The 7,551-nt window shown below is 39.4% G+C and overlaps 1 pseudogene; it reads right to left on the bottom strand.

Annotated features, from left to right (window-relative positions):
• Positions 1-3,649: 3,649 nt before the first annotated feature.
• LOC115030075 lies at positions 3,650-7,256 on the bottom strand (annotated as a pseudogene).
• Between the last annotated feature and the right edge of the window lie 295 nt (positions 7,257-7,551).

Below are 7,551 nucleotides of genomic sequence, written 5' to 3'. Positions count from 1 at the left end.
TTTTTTTTTTTTTTTTTTTTTTTTTTTTTTTTTTTTTTTTTTTTTTTTTTTTTTTTTTTTTTTTTTTTGTGGTCAAATACCGTAGCCAGGACTTCTCTCCATCCTACTTGGAAGACTTATAGTGTTTCCAGTAGAACAACAGACATCCCAAGAAGCACCCTACATAGTACTCTTTTTATCTTTTTTTTAAATTTAATTTTATATTTTACATATTCACTTTACATCCTACTCACTACCCCCCTCATGGTCACCCCCTGGCACCATCCTTACCCCATTCCCCCTTCCCCTTTTCCTCTGAGCTAGTGGGGCCACACCTGTGTATCCACCCATCCCTGGCACTTCAGATCTCTATGAGGCTAGGCACATCTCCCAGTGAGGCCAGACCAAGCAGCCCAGCTGGAAGAACATAGCCCACATTCAGGAAACAGCTTTGGAACAGCCCCCTTTCCAGTTGTTCAGAGCCCACATAAAGACCAAGCTGTACATCAACTACTTAGGTGTCAGGAGGTTTAGATCTAGCTAGCCTGTGTATATTCTTTGATTGGTGGTTCACACTCTTGAGAGCACCAAGATTTCAGGTTAGTTGACTCTTTTGGTCTTCCTGTGGAGTTCCTACCCTCTTCTGAGCCTGTAATCCTTCCTCCAATTCTTTAGTAAGAGTACCCAAGCTCCATCCACCGTTTGACTGTGGGTGTCTGCTAGGAGTCTGGAGGAGCTGCTGGGTGGAGCCTCTCAGAAGACAATAGGCTCCTCTATGCAAGTTTAACATAGAATCATTAATAGTGTTAGGGATTGGTGCTTGCCCATGGGATGGGTCTCAATTTAGGTTCCTTGTTGGTCGGTCAGCCATTCCCTCAGTCTCTGGTCCATCCCCTATGCCTGGCTTTCTTGTAGACAGGATACATTTTGTGTTGAAAGTTTTGTGGATGGGTTGGTTTCTCTATCACTCCACTGAGGATGCTCACCACGCATACAGTGAAGGCACATGCCTTTAATCCCAACGCTTGGGAGGCAGAGGCAGGCAGATTTCTGAGTTCGAGGCCAGCCTGGTCTACAGAGTGAGTTCCAGGACAGTCAGGGCTTTACAGAGAAACCCTGTCTAGAAAATACCCACCCCCCACCAACAAAACAAAGCAAAACAAAACACTGAGGTTGCTCTCTGGCTACAGGAGGTGGTCTCTTCAGGTTCCATTTCTCCAAAGTAGTGAGTCACAGCTAAGGTCACTCACATTAATTCTTGGGTCCCTCCCTTATCCCAGTTTCTGGAGATGCCCCCACCACCACCCCCATCCCCATCAGTTGCAGATTTCCATTCTTTTCATGGCCATCTGACCATCTCTCCTGTCCTTCCACACACCTGATCCTGAACCTTCCATTCCCCTCCCCAACCCCAGTCTATTCCAGTTCCCTCCATCTGTCTCCTATGACTATTTTATTTCCCCTTCTGAGATTCATGTATCATTGCCTGGGCCTTCCTTCTTCTTTAGCATCTTTGAGTCTGTGGAATGTAACATGTTATCTGCATTTTATGGTTAATTTCCACTTATAAGTAAGTATATACCACACATCTCCTTTTGGGACAGGGTTACCTCACTCAGGATGATATTCTCAAGTTCCATCCACTTGCCTGCAAAATTCATGAAGTCTTGTTTGTTTGTTTGTTTGTTTTATTGTCTCCTAGAAAAAAAATTTTTTTCATTTTTATTTAATCTTTTATTTGTTTATTTATTTACACATCAGATTTTATTCCCCTCCAGGTCCACCCTCTGACTGTTCCATGTCCCATACCTCTTCCCCTTTTTCCGTGTCTCCACAAAGATGTCCCCACCACCCACTTCCACCTCACCAGACCTCTAAACTCCCTGGGGCCTCCCGGCTCTTGAGGGTTAGATGCATCTTCTCTGATTGAAAGCAAACTCTGCATCCTTTGCTGTATATGATTTGGGGGGCCTCATATCAGCTGGTGTATGCTGCCTGTTTGTTGGCCTATGTTTGAGAGATCTCAGGGGTCCAGATTAATGGAAACTGCTGGTCTTCCTACAGGGTGGCCCTCTGCCTCAGCTTCTTCCAGCTTTTCCCTAATTCAACCACAGGGGTCAGCAGCTTCTGTCCATTGGTTGGGTATAAATATCTGCATCTTACTCTCCCAGCTGCTTTTTGGGTGTTTCAGAGTGCAATCATGATAGGTCCCTTTTTGTGTGCACTCTATAGCCTCAGTAATAGTGTCAGGCCTTGGGACCTCCCCTTGAGCTGGATCACACTTTGGGTCTGTCCCTGGACCTTCTTTTCTCCAGGCTCCTCTCCATTTCCATCCTGTTAATTCTTTCAGACGGGAACAATTATGGGTCAGAGTTTTGACTGGTATGGCAACCCTATCCCTCACTTGATGCCCTATCTTCCTGTTGGAGGTGGGCTCTATAATTTCCCTCTCCCTACTGTCTGGCATTTCATCTAAGGTCCTGAGAGTCTCTCACCTCCCAGGTCTCTGGTGTGTTCTGGAGGGTCCCCCCACCTCCTACCTCCCAAGGTTGCCTGTTTCCATTTTTCCACTTGCCCTCAGGCTTCAGTATTCAAATTTGGATGAATTGATGAAGATGATTATTGAAAGTGTAGGAACTAAGTTCTCCTCTCTCTCTCTCTCTCTCTCTCTCTCTCTATATATATATATATATATATATATATAGTGTGTGTGTGTGTGTGTATGTATATGTACATGTATACATATATATCTTTAGGATATATATATATGTGTGTGTGTGTGTGCATGTGCATTTTTGTTTGCTATTTAGGATATATATGTATGTGTATTTGTTATATCTATATCTATATATATCTTTATATGTATATATATATATATATATATATATATCTTAAAGCAAGTGAGAGAAATCCAGTTCCTATACTTTTAATAATCATCTTCATCAATTCATCCAAAATTGAATACTCAGATTGTGTGTTCCAGATCTGATAAAGGCTATCACTCAGTTAAAATGCTGCACATTATGAGCACATTATTGTCATACATTAATTTTACTCTTAGAATGATATGATAAAGACCAGATCAAATGTCCTATTTATAAATGTAGAAGGCATTATATTAAGCAAAGAATATTTTTCTTTTTTCCCACAATTTCCATTTTAATATAAATGGGTTTCTGTCCCTGATAACTTCAGTTGGAGAATTACATAGCTTGATTGAATTTAGTAAAATTCACGTCAAGATCATAGAGCATTTAAAATACAAAAATATGTCTTTTAATTAAAAAGAGCATGTAAGCAGCCCAGCAACGTCCAGAAGCAACCCATAGTCCACAGAGGCAAGGAGATCTCCCGCTGTGCCCAGTGACTACATGAGCCAGGAGGATCCAGAACCTCCAGGCAGTTTGGTACAGAATGTTCTGATTTCTAGATAATTTCCTGCCCAACAGAAGACATTACAAAAGTGGTTGTGATGAGCCATCCCACTCAGGATGTCCCTGGCCTTCTGCAGAGGACAGTTGGGATTACCTAAGAGGCAGGAAACCTCTGCAGGGAGGCATGGCTGTCATTTGAAATGGTGGGCACCCAGGCAAGCTGTAAGGGATGTGCACTGGCTATTGTGTGAGGATTCAAATTCAACTGGAATCTTCCTTCGTCCCATTTGTGTCGTCTAATGATTGTAGGTATGGTTAAAATGGCTAGATTCCCCCGCAATACACCCCGGGCAAGGATAGGCTGAACTCCTTCCACTGTTCTGCAGAACCATTGAGCTCAGCCTCTCCTGGCTACACTCTGGTTGTCATGCAGGCAGGCCTCGTGGCCTGGGCTCCTGGTCCTTTGTGCTCCAGGACAGCAGAGTACAGGTGGTTAGCATGTGCCTGCTGCACTCATGCTCACCTGGTTCTGACCTCCTGCTTGCCCGTCTTGCGTCCCCTGCTGCTGGCAGCTCCTCTGTCCTCTGCCTTATCCAGCGGCCTGGCGCCAGGATGTCCTTGTGGCTTCCTGTACCGCCTCTCAGGCCACTGGAAGAATATGTTTCTTTATTATATAGAAGAGTAAGGAAGCAAAAGCCTTATTCTCCACTCTTTAAAAAACAGATGAAGGTTTTGCTTTATGAGAATGTGAACCATAAATAACTACTCCAAATACCAGATAAGCCCTAGAGATAAAGCAGTAGGTTATGAAAATGTAGTTAGATAAAAACAAATGTGCATTAGGAGCTAAGTATATATTAAAGAAACCCACATTGAACATTTTCTGGGATATAATAATAAGTGCTTGGCACAGAGCAATTGTGACAAAAGTAGAGTGAATACTACTAATACTATATAACTAAAAGCATATTTTTATAATGGTCAGTGCAAACTCATCCCCTAAAGGCTATGTACAATACTGGTGAAAGAGGAGCAATAAACAAATACAGTAACAAAAAATGGAAACTCTGAAGGTGAAATTATGAATTACAAAAGCACATATTTCTCAAAAATGTTTTGGTGGAAACCAAAGGAATTTTTGCAATTGGCTTTAATCTAAATCAGGCTTTCTGCCAAACACATTTAAAACATGAACACAGGGCTTGTTTCCCTTCTTCTTCAGATTCAAAGTAAGTGGACTTCAGATATTAAAAAGTAGCATATTTTACTAATTAAAACAAATTACTGGCATTCTTCTGTTCAAACATAACATTTTGAAATTTTCACATAATGTAAATTTAATCATATTTAGCCCCTCCCTACCTCTTCTCAGTTCCAACCTTCATTTAATATAACCAGACAACTTTGTGACTTTCTTTTTTTTTTTTTTTTTTTTTTCCCGAGANAGGGTTTCTCTGTGTAGCCCTGGCTGTCCTGGAACTCACTNTGTAGACNAGGCTGGCCTTGAACTCAGAAATCTACCTGCCTCTGCCTCCGGAGTGCTGGACTTTGTGATTTTCTTTTGGAAAAAAAAAAAAAAAAACTCATCAAGTACAATGCATAGAACATAGAGAAGTTCATTTGGTACCTGGGAGTAGCTTTCACCCCTATGTATCCCTTTTCACTTCTGATTTTGTTTTTTGAATACTGTCTCTCTTTTAGTTAGTTTGGCTAAGGGCTAGTTAATCTTAGTTTCATTGATAATTTTTAATGTTTTTTTTTTCTAATTGATTGATTTGAGCTCTGATCTTGATTATTTCCTACTCTGTACTCCTACTTGGTATGCTTACTTCTTTTTCCCTAGAGTTTTCAATTGTAATTTTAAATTGCTAGTATGAGAAATTTCTAATTTCTTTCTTTCTTTCTTTCTTTTGTTTTTGTTTTTGTTTTTGTTTTTTTGTTTTTTTTTTGAGACAGGGTTTCTCTGTATAACCTTGACTGTCCTGGAACTCACTTTGTAGACCAGGCTGGCCTCGAACTCAGAAATCCTCCTGCCTCTGCCTCCTGAGTGCTGGGATTAAAGGTGTGTGCCACCACTGCCTAGCTTCTAATTTCTTTAATGCTATGAATTTTCCTCTTACCACTGCTTTCACTGTGCCCCATAATATTGGGTAGGTTGTGCCTTCATTTTCATGGAATTCTAGAAAGTCTTTGATTTCTTTCTTTATTTTTTCCTGACTCAGACAGCACTGAATAGAGAGACTGTTGTCAGTCTCCATGAGTGTATAGGCCTTGTGTTGTTTTTGCTGTTGTTGAAGTCCAGCTTTAATCCATGGTGGTCTGAGGAGATACAAAGAGTCATCTCAATTTTCTTATATAAGTTGAAGCTTGCTTTGTGATAAATTTTATGATCAACTTCAGAGAATGTTCCATGTGGTGCTGAGAAGAAAATATATTCTTATTAGTTTGGGTGAAATGTTCTGTAAATACCTTTTAGGCCCATTTGATTCATGTCAGTTAGTTTTATTATTTCTCTGTTTATTTCTTTTTCTGGATGATCTGTAGGTTGCTATATGTCGGGTATTGAAGTCTCCCACTACTAATGTGTGGGTTTCTTGGGTGTTTTAAGTTTAGCAATGTTTCTTTTACAAATATGGGTGCCCTCAACTTTGGGACATAAATGTTTAGAATTGAGATCTCATCTTGGTGGATTTTTCCTTTGATGAATATGAAATATCTCTCTCTCTCTCTCTCTCTCTCTCTCTCTCTCGCACACACACACACACACACACACACACACACACACACACACACACACACACACACACACACACACATACACACACACACACATAAAAGTTGAAAGTATTTTGTATCAGGTATTAGAATGAGTACTTCAGATTGCTTCTTGGGTCTGTTTGCTGGCAAAACATTTTTCTAGACCTTTACTCTGAGGTAAAGTTTATTTTTACTGTTGAGGTATGTTTCTTCTATGAAGCAAAATGATGGATCCTGGTTTTCCATCCATTCTGTGATCCATCCATTCTGTGACCCTGTGTCTTTTTATGTCTTTTTATCAATTGAGTCCATTGATGTTGAGAGATATTAATGATCAATGATTGCTAATTCCTGTTATTTTGATGTTGTTGTTGGTGGTGGTGGTGGTGGTGGTTGTGGTGTGTGGGTCTTTCCCTTGTTTTGTTTTTGCTGCTATACAGTTATTTATTTCCTGCATTTCCTTGGTTATAATTAACTGTTATGGATTGAAGTTTTCCTTCCAGTGTTTTTTTGTAGGGCTGGCTTTGTGAATAGATATTTAAATATGTGGGGATTTTAAAAATGTTTTGCTTTATCCATATATGCTGATTAAGAGTTTTGCTGAGTATAATAGTCTAGGTTGGCAACTAGGTTGTTTTAGAGGCTGCAAGACATCTGACCAGGACCTTCTATTGTTTAGAGTCTCTGTTTTATGTTACTTGGTGGTTTTCTCTTGCAGATTTTAATATCCTTTCTTTGTTCTGTAAATTTTATGTTCTAATTGTTCCATACTGGGAGGACTTTTTTTTCCTGGTCCAAATTAGTTGGCGTTGTGTAAGTTTCTTCTTATATGTTTATAGGGATCTTTTTCTTTAGGTTGGGGGAGTTTTCTTCTATCATTTCATTGAAAATTTTTTCTGATCCTTGTTGCTGGGACTCTTTACCTTCTTCTATTCCTATTATTCTTAGGTTAGGACTTTTTATAAAATCCCAGATTTACTGGATATTTTGGGTCAGCATTTTTGTTTTCAATTTAACATTTTCTTTGACTGATATATCAATTTCTTCTATTGTATCTTCTATCCCTGAGATTTTACCTTCCATCTCCTGTATTTTGTTGCCAATGCTTGTATTTGATGTTTCTGTTGTCTTCCCTAGGTTTTCCATCTCCAGGATTTCCTCAGTCTATGCTTTCTTTATTGCTTCTATTTCCATTTTCAGGTCTTGAACAGTTTTATTTATATACTTATCCTGTTTACTTATATTTTCCTGTATTTCATTAAGGGATTTATTTGTTTCCTCTTTAAATACTTCTACCTGTTTGATCGTATTTTCCTCTATTTCTTTAAGGGATTTATTCATCTCCTCTTTAAAAGCCTCTATCATCTTTATAATATTGGATTAAGGTAATTTTCTTATATGTTGCTTGTGTTAGTATATCCAGGCCTTGCAGTTGTAGGAT

The sequence above is a fragment of the Mus caroli genome, chromosome X (assembly GCF_900094665.2).
Source record: "Mus caroli chromosome X, CAROLI_EIJ_v1.1, whole genome shotgun sequence".
Classification (NCBI taxonomy): domain Eukaryota; kingdom Metazoa; phylum Chordata; class Mammalia; order Rodentia; family Muridae; genus Mus; species Mus caroli.
The sequence above is the reverse complement of the archived record's forward strand: the minus strand, read 5'-3'. Positions and strand labels throughout refer to the sequence as shown.